Here is a 14,050-nt window from a genome sequence, read left to right on the forward strand (position 1 = left end):
GCATGCGGGCTACTAAATAATGATACTAATCATCGCTAACTTTTACTGAGTGTTTATTCTCTGTAAGACAATATGTTAAACGTTTTATATGGCTATCTCACTTAATTTCAACAGTTCTATGAAGTAGGTACTATTATTTCTCTCATTTTGAAGATGAAGAAACTGGGCCATGAAGAAGTTAAGGAGCCTGTCCCATGCCACAGAGATAAAGTAATGGGGTCAGATTCAAAACCAAACAACTTGACGTCCACGTTCTAAAATGAAATATTAGCTTGGCTAAGAAGGATACGTAAAGATGAGAAGGAAACGTAAGATACAGTTATGAGGAACACATGGTTCCAGTATCCTTTTAAGAAATCTTTTAAAATATAAGCAATCACCTTTCACTCCCTTTTTGCCAAAGCAGACTGGCAAACACGTCTTCTTCTAACCCTTTCCCAGTGCATTACCTGGACCCGACTTAAAGCATCTGGTCATGCTGTCATCACCACACATTCATTTGTCCCACAGTGATGTAAACCCTGCTATGTATGCAGGAACCCCTCACTCACCACTAAATCCTCTCAAGCATCCAGCGCCATCAACAGCCCCTCTTTAAATGTTCACTGAACTAAATTGACAAGGAAGAATTAGGACGATGAAAGGCAGAGAAGAGAACCAGACACAAAGGAGCAGAAGAAGGAGCAAGAAAGAAGGAACACTGAGAAGCAGCAAAAGAAAGCTTCTTGCCCTGCCTTCCCAGCCCGAGCAGGGAAACGTTAGTTGAAGTTAAATTCCTTCCCAGATCATTCTGCCACCAGGCAAGCTCAAGAAATCAGGAAGGTCTTCATGCAGGTGACCATGCAGCAGAGTCTGGGAAGAAGGAAAAAGAGTTTCCCCCAGACATGAGAGTGATGAGGCATGGAAATGAGAACATTTCAAGGCACATCTCTATTTCTTGGTAAATGGAAGAATAAGGCTAAAGAACTCAGCAAGAATAAACTTGAGTGTCATTCAACAGAGTTTAGGTTTTAGCCTGTACAGTCTCAAACTCAAAAGTATAGGATCCAGGGAGCTAAGATCAATAAAACAGATGTAGGGGACCTTGGTATCAGATTGGAAAGCACTTGCCTTGTCTATAGAAAGAGGCTCTATTCAGCTTCAGTTTTCTGGTGCTAGACTGGAATGCACACCCATTGTGGCCAGATCTTCAATTCTCCAAGAGAAACCAAAATCTACATTTTTGTGTAAAATAACCTTAGTTGTAAGCAATGACAACCTCCTCACAGACAAAGGAGAATCACTGAATGTTTTTAAGCAGAGAAGTAATAGCATCAGATTTTCATTTTATAAAGACTACATCTGCATCCATAGGGAGGATTAACTGTAAAGACCTACTACTAGCCACCTACTAGTAGTAGCCAGTACTAGCCTACTGCATGCAGTTGGACTAGTGAGCCTCAAGAAGCCTAATGAAGCTGGAAAAAAGAGTTTATAAATAAGAAATATTTAGGCAGTAGAGGACTCAACTTGTAAACTGAATGGAAGTAGGGAATAAGTGAGAGGTTGATAATTTTTTTCTATCTAAAATTGCATGGTAGTGAATGGAAAAGCTAAGTCCACACTTAGACAGGTTAATTGTAAAATTCTTATGAAATATCCAACAGGTAGTGAGTAACACTACTCAAAATAAAATTGTGAAAATTATGTAGCAACTTGCAAAAGTGATCATGCATTGATGTCAAGTGGGGAAATGACTACAAATATTTATCTGCACCAGATGACAAAAATATCCAATGATATACAAATTATATGATCATGCAAAGACTGAATGTAATTTTAAAAAATCACAATGGTTTAATTTGTTGAAATGACAGGATTTTACAAGATTTTTCCTTCTTATTTATTTTATTGTGATCTTGTAAAAATCGTTTTGAAGTGAAAATAACAATTAAAAAAAAAAGATAGCCAATAGTCTCTGTGGGAGTTAAGAGGAGACAAGCCTGCCATAAACTAAAGAATTTGGGGAAGGCTTGCTTCCCTAAAACTAAAGAATTTAGGGAAGAATTTAGGGAGAAGGCGAGGCTTGAACAAGGCCTGGAAGGACTGGAAAGTAATTATCACCTAAAGACGAATGTTTTCCCTGATTTTCTAAGAAAAATTGCATTAATTCCAGGAAAAAAACCCACAATTCTACTATATATTGTGGCAAAGGATGAACGAAGCCAATTGCAACCTTGAAACTTATCTGGTATGCATTTCAAAATCCACTCTGAATTTTCAAAAGATAAATCCATGGTTTTTGTTCAAGAGATGACTTGATACAATGGAATTTTCAGGAAGCTAGAAATCAGAAAACCTGGATGTGGCAAAGATTCACCCATTAACTTGTTGTTACCCCTAAGAATTCATTCTTTCTTCTGGGCTTCCATTTTCCTTTTTTAAAATGGAGATGTTGAATTAGTTGATGCCTTAAGTTTATACCCAATAATAAACTATTATTTTTTTTTCGGCTAAGAGTACAGAATTTGGATTCTTCACACACAGTTTAAGGCTTATGAAATTATTGACACACCGTGTTTTGTGTTTTCATTTTCTTGTTGATTAAAGAAGTATATTTTTAAGATCATCCATGCCTTCCTAACAAATGAGCTCATCACACAGAAGCAGCCAACCAAAAGAACAGTAGAATGATCTAGTAAAGGCTCAGCCATGGTGTCAGCTCAGGAACAACACAGTGAGGATTTGAGGCTCTGATCCCCAGAAGGCAGTGTATGTGCTACACCAATACTTGACATATCCTTCTATGCTTCCAATAACTCGAAAAGTCCAAGAACAAAGAGGTAGAAATAGAAGTGTCCCCTCTCATCACCATACTCAATAACCCACTTGTGGGATTTGTGCTTCCAGTTACACAACCCTAGGCTCTGTTGGGTTTCAGGTTCCAATTTCCAAAGGAGGAACACTTTTGCCAGGAGACACAATGGTGGTTCCACTGAACTAGAAGCTATTTGAACTCTTCATGACAGTGGCAGTCAAAGAAATCAGTTACTGCTGAGATAATCAACCTCGAGGACCATGAGAAGTTAGGGTTGCTTCTACACGATGTCTACGAATACAGGATATTCATTAAGGCATCTCTTAGCATTTCCATACCCAGTAATAACTGTCATTGGCCAATTGAAACAACCACAATCCAATAACATTAAGGCAACAAAGGGTGCAGGATCCTCAGAATGAAGGTCCAGGTTACCCCACTAGGCAAGCATACCAATAGAAGTATTTGCAGAGGTTGGGGGAAATCTATAATGGATGGTGGAGGAGAAATAATAAATATCAATTAGAGCCTCAGGACCAGCAGCAGAAGCAGGGATTGTAGGTGCTTTTCACTGCCCCTTTTGCCTTACCTCTTACTTCTTCTAGGAAAATGTACCTTGAAGGTGACTCTGTGAGTAATTGGACTTGTACCTCCACTTTCCAGGAGATGCGATGTCCTCTTATTCTAACAAGATCATGTTGTTCCCATGGTTTAGTTTGTGAACCAGATATAATTAGAGGGTGTAAATGAATCCCAGTGGTGCAAGGGGCAGACTATAAGACATCCTTTTACAACTTTTCAGGCTAGATTGGCTCCACTGATCCTCCAGACCGTTGCCACCACAACCAACCTACTCAGCGCAGACCCATGAATTTTGCTACCTGAGGCCAACTAGCCACACATGATTCTCTGTCTTCTCCGTCCCTTTCTGACTCAGTTTCAGATGAAATGCCACACCAAAGAGCATTTATTTTAGCATCTGAGAAGCCACTGAAGGTGTTGAATGGTGCAAACCAGTTGTTCTGAGGGGCAAAGCAGTGGGACCAATTCTGGCCAGTAGAGGCAAGAGATGGGAGAGAGGCAGACAGATAAATTCTCTTTCCTTCCTCACTCCCATGGAATGTTCCAGATCATGATTTCACCATGCAGCCTGCCCAAATGGGTTGACCTGCTCAGTGACCTGCCATCTCCTTCAGTTCCTTGTGAAGTAATAGACAGCGTGTGACCTCATATTGCCTCAATCCCTTGCTCTCACCCCAGCTGCCCTGGACTTTTATCTCTCAAATAAAATAGAACTTGGTCCTCGGCTCAGATTCTATTTTCTGGGAACCTAAATTAAATAACTACACTATCCAGACCCCTTTGAAGTTAGATATGACCACATAACTGAATTCTAGCCACTTAGCCACTAGAATATAAGAAGAAACCATGTATGCTCACTTCTAAACTTGGCACATAAAAATTTTCTCTCTTTCCCTACCAACTAACTAGAAAGGAAAAATCAGAAGAAAAGCCAGGGCCACTTGGAAGCCCGTATAAGACAGAGCCTATGTGAGCCTGAGTTCTCTGAGTGACAGTGAAGGAGCACGATCTGCTGACTTGTTCACCATCCCATGAATATTCAATGAACTGGAAATAAGCTCCTGTTTGAAGCATATATATTTGAGGTCTATTGCTCATGGCAATCAGCATACCCTAGTTAATTGACTTATGTTGTCATTAAACCGGTAACTACAATTAGTAAAGTTTAAGGTCCTAAAAAAAGGTATATCACTAAGGCTGTAAGTCACATTTTCCTTTTTTCTTTTTTTTTTCACCTGCTTACCTGAAACCACATTTTATTTGGAAATTTGTGTAAATGGAGTAAAACAACAAAGTTATGACACATGTCTCCAAAATTCACAGTTAATAGGTTAAAAGTCTCTCCCACCCAGCTACTCTCTCTTCACATGTCCAGAAAAAAAGCCAAATGATCTGAGCCGGCAGATGCCAATCTGCTTGGATATCTTTGTGCTGATTTTATTAACAGCAGCTAGGAAAGGAAGAGAAACTAAGCTAGATGCAATCACTGAAACTAAGAGATAAACTAATTGAACTAATGAACTAAGAGATGAAACTAAGAATTGAGCTAATTCTTCATTTCTACTGTCCATGTTACCCACAAATGAGAACAGTTTTTCTCTAAAAAGTAGAAAAGTCCCCATGGGAGGAGCACTTTATTTTTTGATATTATAGTAGATGGTGCCCTCTGACCTTAAGAACTCGGGAGGACACTTTGACATATCACCATCCCTCCCCTCCCCCAATCACTGCTCCAGCTCTTCCACAGACAACCCAAATACCCCTGCTCAATTCACTCTCTTTCTCCCTCCTACTACCCACACAATCAGTCCCTAAATGTAAGCCTATGGGGTAGTGGAAATAGTACAGTTCCTGCCTTTCTCTCCCAGTGCTGTATTCAGTAAGAAAAGAACAGATGCTGGGTCAGTCATGTGCTGCAGATGGATGGGAGCAGCTTAGCAGAGATGCTGCTAAAGGAGAGACCCAAACCAACCCAAAGACCATGGAGGGGATGGATCAGGAATACCAGATGAAGTCGACATCTGGGGCTTCTTGCTGGGGGCAAAGAAGCAGGTCATAGATCTTGCTAGATCTCAGCCACACTAATGGAACATCTTTTTTTTTTTTAATTGAAGTATAGTTGATTTGAAATGTTGTGTTAGCTTCTGTTGTACAGATAAGGGGTTCAGTTATGCATATACATATTCTTTTTCATATTCTTTTCCATTATGGTTAATGACAGGATATTGAATATAGCTTCCTGTGCTTTACAATAGGACCTTGCTATTTATCCATTATTTACATAATAGTTTGCATCTGATGGAATGAGACATCTGAAATGAAGGGAAAATTTCATATTACCTTTATTTGTTCACTCAGCATAGACTCACTGAGAGCTTACTCTACACCAGGTGCTGTCACTGGAAACGTTGCGGTGGGCAAGATAATTCGATATCTGCTCTAACTGAGCCTGTGGTCTAGTCTAGAAACTCCATACTACACTTTCAACAAGTCAATGGTGCTGAGAAATTCATCCCCACCTGCTTTCTGCAGAAAAATGAATTACAAAAGAAGTGAATTACATTACCTTAAACATCACTTATAAAACCCCTAAAAGGGTCCTCTCATGGCTTAAGATATAAATCTCGAGACTTTGAGTTCAAGACCCTGAACTAAAATCAGGACGCAAGTTCTGAAAAATAGTAATTTCTACCATCTACTTAGGTTCTTTCCTCTCTTAAGATTTTTTCCCATGAGTTAAGTATCGGATCCCCCTTTTCAGCTGAAAAAAAAAAAAAAAAGAGCCTGAGAGAGGTTAAATCAAGTCACATACCTCTTCTTTCATTTTTGTTTACTCATTTGTTAGAAGTCCATATTTGCACATATTTGTTTGGTATTCACTAAATACTTGGGGGCACATTTATTGAATATCCACTTATTTATCAGACATCCAGTAAATTTATTGTTCATCCACTATCCATCAGTGTGTGTGTGTGTGTTTGTGTGTGTGTGTATATGTACTTTTCTAGGCTGAAAAGAACAATGAACAAAAGAGACCCTCCCCACAAAACCCAAGAAAAAAACACTTGCCCTCATGGCGCTTGCCTCCTAGAATGGAAAAAAAAAGGTTAGAAATTCTTAAATGAGTAAAATCAATACTTATTAAATAGTGAAAAGTACAAAGGGAAAAATAAAGCAGGGAAAGAGGGAAGGAAGTGTGAGGTGGGGGGTGTAATTTCAGATAGGGAAGGACTGTTGAGAAAATGACAGGGAAGCAGACAGCTGAGGAGGTGGGGAGTGAACCATGCAGGTTTCCAGGGGGAAAGCTCTCCATGAGAGGTCACATAACTGCAAAGACTCTGAGTGGGAAGCATGCTGGCCTGTCTGAGTGGCAGCAATGAGGCCAGGGAGTTGGAATCAAATAAGCAAGTGGGTGAATAGCAAGAAAAATAGTCAGAGAAGCAAAAAGATGAAAGATCATGTAAAAACTGGCTTTACACAGTCACTGTAAGAACAATGGCTTTTATCAAATTAGGATGAGAAACCATGAAATGGTGCTGAGGACTGGAAAGACATCATCTCACCTATATCTGAACAGAATCACTCTGGCTGTCTTGTTGAGAATAGATTTTAGAGAGGTAAGTGCAGAGCAGTGAGACCAGGATGATCTTGGAACAATCCAAGTGAGAGAGAGCTCGCGGCTTACCCCAGAGTAGTAATAGCGAAGGTGCTAAGAATGGCCAGCTTCTGCATATATTGAGAAGGTGGCACCAACAGATTTTCTGACAGATAGATGTGGGTTGTGAGAGAAAAAAAAAAAAAAAGAGGAAAGTCTGAGATGCCCTGAATACCTGTAGACAGAGCAGTAGGAAGAATGGATTGTCATTTACTGAAATAAGGAGAGACATTGGGACAGAATCCTCAAACTCAGATCCTTGATGACTATAGACTGTAAGCCATGCCTAGTTCCATGTAAACTGTAATCTAAACATATGATTTACAGTTTCACTTTTTTGAAAGAACAGTGAGGACAAAGAAAGTGGAAAGCAAATAGGGAAGGAGCGATAATTCTTTTTAATTAGTAAGAAATTATAACAAGCCTTCATCCACCTACCATTCTGGATTTATTTCTCACTATTTCCCTGAGATAGTGCCCGTTTCTAGGAATATGGTTGTCTGAGTTTGGGATCCTCCAGAAGCAGAGTCTTCAACAAGAATTTGAGTGCAGGGAGTTTGTAGTGGAGCAATTCTCAGGGAGCAGGAGAAGCGGGTGGTAGAAGAAGGGAACACCAATGCAGAGATGCATCGCTGAGCTGGTTACCACCCTGGGCCACCAAGGCTCAGTCCCACTGAGGGGGGCGGTCTCTGAGAAACCACATAGAATGCATCTCAGAATTCTCCCTGTGACAATTCTGGGATATTCCCATTGACTGTCAGCTTCCCTTAGCTGCAGGATACCTCCACAGACATTGACTCCCTAACACTTGTGGACCATCTTTGCTGTACTGAGCAGGTTTTCTAGGCATCAAAGAAAGCCTGAGGCCAAAGAAGCAGAGACACATCCTTGTAGACACTTGGGATGGGACCCTGTCACTGTGTGGAACTGTCTAGCCCCCTTGACCTTACACCAGGTGGGAGGGTGGTGACATGTGGTGCAGCTCATCACAAATGACCACTACACTGGGATGCATGTTTCCCATCACCTGGCCTGTTCTTTCACCTGCTCACACTTCACTCATCCTGTTTTCCTTCCACCAAAATTGCACTCACACACACCCTCTCCTTCCTCTCTACCTATAATTGTGACCAACAATCAAAGTCAAGCTGAAATGTCATTTTCTCCAAGAAGCCTAGGACTCCTTCCAGTTAAAAGAGCCTCTCACTCTTCTTAATGCCTACATTATGAACACACCTAAATTTGGACCCTTAACTCCAATCAATGCTTTATGGATAGCTAGAGCTTTATGTATGTGGGAAATTTACCTTCCCAAGTAGATCATAAATACTTCAGGGACTTCTCTGGTGGTTCAGTTCTTAAGATTACACACTTCCTACAGACTGAAAGTGAGGAGATGGAAAAAGATATTCCATGCAAACGGAAATCAAAAGAAAGCTGGAGTAGCAATTCTCATATCAGACAAAATAGACTTTAAAATAAAGACTATTACAAGAGACAAAGAAGGACACTACAAAATGATCAACGGATCAATCCAAGAAGAGGATATAACAATTGTAAATATTTATGCACCCAACATAGGAGCACCTCATTACATAAGGCAAATGCTGACAGCCATAAAAGGGGAAATTGACAGTAACACAATCATAGTAGGGGACTTTACCACCCCACTTTCACCAATAGACAGATGATCCAAAATGAAAATAAATAAGAAAACACAAGCTTTAAATGATACATTAAACAAGATGGACTTAATTGATATTTATAGGACATTCCATCCAAAAACAACAAAATACACATTTTTCTCAAGTGCTTATGGAACATTCTTCAGGATAGATCATATCTTGGGTCACAAATCAAGCCTTGGTAAATTTAAGAAAATTGAAATCATATCAAGTATATTTTCTGACCACAATGCTATGAGACTAGATATCAATTACAGGAAAAAACCTGTAAGAAACACAAACACATGAAGGCTAAACAACATACTATATAATAACCAAAAGATCACTGAAGAAATCAAAGAGGAAATCAAACAATACCTAGAAACAAATGACAATGAAAATATGACAACCCAAAACCTATGGGATGCAGCAAAAGCAGTTCTAAGAGGGAAGTTTATAGCAATACAATCCTACCTTAAGAAACAAGAACATCTCAAATAAACAACCTAACGCTACACCTAAAGCAATTAGAGAGAGAAGAACAAAAATGCCAAAGTTAGCAGAAGGAAAGAAATCATAAAGATCACATGAGAACTAAATGAAAAATAAAAAAAGAAAGAAAGAAACAATAGCAAAGATCAATAAAACTAAAAGCTGGTTCTTTGAGAAGATAAACAAAATTGATAAATCATTAGCCAGACGTATCAAGAAAAATAGGGAGAAGACTCAAATCAGTAGAATTAGAAATAAAAGAGAAGTAACAACAGACACTGCAGAAATACAAAGGATCTTGAGAGATTACTACAAGCAACTGTATGCCAATAAAATGGACAACTTGGAAGAAATGGACAAATTCTTAGAAATGCACAACGTTCTGAGATTGAACCAGGAAGAAACAGAAGATATGAACAGAACAATCACAAGCACTGAAATTGAAACTGTGATAAAAAATCTTCCAACAAACAAAAGCCCAGGGCCAGATGGCTTCACAGGCGAATTCTATCAAACATTTAGAGAAGAGCTAACACCTATACTTCTCAAACTCTTCCAAAATATAGCAGAGGGAAGAATGCTCCCAAACTCATTCTATGAGGCCACCATCGCTCTGATACCAAAACCAGACAAAGATTTCACAAAGAAAGAAAACTACAGGCCAATATCACTGATGAACATAGATGCAAAAATCCTCAACAAAATACTAGCAAACAATCCAACAGCACATTGAAAGGATCATACACTATGATCAAGTGTGGTTTATCCCAGGAGTGCAAGGATTCTTCAATATATGCAAATCAATCAATGTGATACACCATATTAACATATTGAAGGAGAAAAACCATATGATCATCTCAATAGATGCAGGGAAAGCTTTTGACAAAATTCAACATTCATTTATGATAAAGACCCTGCAGAAAGGAGGCATAGAGGGAATTTTCCTCAACATAATAAAGGCCATATATGACAAACCCACAGCCAACAGCATCCTCAATGGTGAAAAACTGAAACCATTTCACTAAGATCAGGAACAAAACAAGGTTGCCCACTCTCACCACTATTATTCAACATAGTTTTGGAAGTTTTAGCCACAGCCATGAGAGAAGAAAAGGAATAAAAGGAATCCAAATTGGAAAAGAAGAAGTAAAGCTGTCACTGTTTGCAGATGACATGATACAATACGTAGAGAATCCTAAAGATGCTACTAGAAAACTACTAGAGCTAATCAATGAATTTGGTAAAGTAGCAGGATACAAAGTTAATGCACAGAAATCTCTTGCATTCCTATATACTAATTATGAAAAATCTGAAAGTGAAATAAAGAAAACACTCCCATTTGCCATTGCAACAAAAAGAATAAAATACCTAGGAATAAACCTACCTAAGGAGACAAAATACCTGTATACAGAAAATTATAAGACACTGATGAAAGAAATTAGAGATGATACAAATAGATGGAGAGATATATCATGTTCTTGGATTGGAAAAATCAACACTCTGAAAATGCCTCTACTACCCAAAACAATCTACAGATTCAATGAAATCCCTATCAAACTACCACTGGCATTTTTCACAGAACTAGAACAAAAAAAATCACAATTTGTATGGAAACACAAAAGACCCCGAATAGCCAAAGCAATCTTGAGAAAGAAAAACGGAGCTGGAGGAATCAGGCTCCCTGACTTCAGACTATACTACAAAGTTACAATAATCAAGACAGTATGGTACTGGCACAGAAACAGAAATACAGATCAATACAACAGGATAGAAAGACCAGAGATAAACCCACACACATATGGTCACCATATATTTGATAAAGGAGGCAAGAATATACAGTGGAGAAAAGACAGCCTGTTCAATAAGTGGTGCTAGGAAAACTGGACAGCTACATGGAAAAGAATGAAATTAGAACACTCCCTAACACCATACACAAAAATAAACTCAAAATGGATTAAAGACGTAAATGTAAGGCCAGACAACATCAAACTCTTAGAGGAAATCATAGGCAGAACACTCTATGACATAAATCACAGCAAGATCTTTTTTGACCCACATCCTAGAGAAATGGAAATAAAAATAAACAAATGGGGCCTAATGAAACTTAAAATCTTTTCCACAGCAAAGGAAACCCATAAACAAGACGAAAAGAAAACCCTCAGAATGGGAGAAAATATTTGCAAACAAAGCAACTGACAAAGGATTAATCTTCAAAATTTACAAACAGCTCATGCAGCTCAACATTAAAAAAACAAACAGCTCAATCCAAAAATGGGCAGAAGACCTAAGTAGACATTTCTCCAAAGAAGATATACAGATTGCTAATAGACACATGGAAGAATGCTCAACATCATTAATCATTAGAGAAATGCAAATCAAAAGTACAATGAGATATTGCTTCACACCAGTCAGAATAACCATCATCAAAAAATCTACAAATAATAAATGCTGGAGAGGGTGTGGAGAAAAGGAAACCCTCTTGCACTGTTGTTGGGAATGTAAATTGATACAGCCACTATGGAGAACAGTATGGACGTTCCTTAAAAAACTAAAAATAGAACTACCATACGACCAAGCAATCCCACTACTGGGCATATACCCTGAGAATACCATAATTCAAAAAGAGTCATGTACCAAAATGTTCATTGCAACTCTATTTACAATAGCCAGGACATGGAAGCAACCGAATTGTCCATCAACAGATGAATGGATAAAGAAGATGTGGCACATATATACAATGGAATATTACTCAGCCATAAAAAGGAATGAAACTGAGTTATTTGTAGTGAGGTAGATGGACCTAGAGTCTGTCATACAGAGTGAAGTAAGTCAGAAAGAGAAAAACAAATACCATATGCTAACACATACGTATGGAATCTAAAAAAAATAATAATAATGCTCATGAAGAACCTAGGGGCAAGATGGGAATAAAGATGAAGACTTACTAGAGAATGGACTTGAGGATACAGGGAGGGCGAAGGTTAAGCTGGGACAAAGTAAGAGATTGGCATGGACATATATACACTACCAAACTTAAAATAGATAGCTAGTGGGAAGAAGCCGCATAGCACAGGGAGATCATCTCGGTGCTTTTTGACCACCTAGAGGGGTGGGATATGGAGCGTGGGAGGGAGGGCGATGCAAGAGGGAAGAGATATGGGGACATATGTATATGTTTAACTGATTCACTTTGTTATAAAGCAGAAACTAACACACCATTGTAAAGCAATTATACTCCAATAAAGATGTTAAAAAATAAAAAAAAAAATAAAAACTATTACAAGAGACAAAGAAGGACACTACATAGTGATCAAGGAATCAATCCAAGAAGAAGAAGATATAACAATTGTAAATATTTATGCACCCAACATAGGAGCACCTCAATACATAAGGCAAATGCTAACAGCCATAAAAGGGGAAATCGACAGTAACACAATCATAGTAGTGGACTTTAACACCCCACTTTCACCAATGGACAGATCATCCAAAATGAAACTAAATGAGGAAACACAAGCTTTAAATGACACATTAAACAAGGTGACTTAATTGATATTTATAGGACATTCCATCCAAAAACATCAGAATACACTTTCTTCTCAAGTGTTCATGAAACATTCTCCAAGATACACCATATCTTGGGTCACAAATCAAGCCTTGGTAATTTTAAGAAAATTGAAATTGTATCGAGTATCTTTTCTGACCACAACGCTATGAGACTAGATATCAATTACAGGAAAAAAAAACTGTAAAAAATGCAAACACATGGAGGCTATACAATACGCTACTAAATAACCAAGAGATCACTGAAGAAATCATAGAGGAAATCAAAAAATACCTAGAAACAACTGACAGTGAAAAAATTACATGCTTCCACTATAGGGGGCACAGGTTCGATCCCTGGTCAGGGAACTAAGATCTCACGTGCCTCATGGCACAAGAAAAAAAGAAAAAAATGGTGCTTGAGGGCCAGAATTCCTTGTATCCACTCTGTTGATTAATCCTACTCCATACAGGTGGTTTTGACCTCCTCTGGCAGCAAAGAAGGACAAAGAGAGCAACCAGGTAGCTGGTTGCCATCAACGCTACCATCTCAAATTAACTTGGAAAGTCACTAGGTGAATGAGCTTCTTTTTTTTTTTAAGAGGATGGTTAGCATTTTTCAGCAATAAATGTTTTTTTTTCATTTTTATTGGAGTATAGTTTGCTTACAATGTTGTGTTAATTTCAGGTGTACAGCAGAATGACTCAGTTACACATATACATGTATCCACCTGTTTTTTAGATCTTTTCCCATAAAGGCCATTATGGAGTACGGAGTAGAGTCCCTGTGCTATGCAGTAGGTCCTTATTAGTTACCTATTTTATATATAGTAGTGTGTATATGTGAATGAGCGTCTTTTATTCCCCCCAAAATGAAAGGCAGAACGGGCAGTTCCATGGGTATCTATAAGCACTTGGCGCATTTACACTGCCTGAATGTCTGTAAGAACTCTCAAGCTCAGGGTTTTTTTTTTAAATGAACACTTTTAACATAGCAGGGAGGAGTGAGACTTGAAATAGTGCTAGATTGGTTTCAGATTGAATACATCTCTCTCCTATTTAAAATATCAGGTGTGGGCTAGATGAAGGCAAGGGCCAGGAAACTTCATTCTTTGTAGATGGTATTTTGCAAATGGAAGATTCTCTTGCACAGAGAGAATGGGTAAAAATGGCTGGTACTTCTCCCAGAAAGACAACAGCTTCAGGCATAACTGGGAATAATAGTATGTACCCCCAATAGAGGAGTGGGATGAGGTGGAAGTGAGGGAGCTGGTCCCTTGATCATATTAAAAGCAACCCTGGATGTGATTATAGCTTGGT

Source organism: Mesoplodon mirus, assembly GCF_964341445.2.
Source record: "Mesoplodon mirus genome assembly, chromosome: 6".
NCBI lineage: Eukaryota > Metazoa > Chordata > Mammalia > Artiodactyla > Ziphiidae > Mesoplodon > Mesoplodon mirus.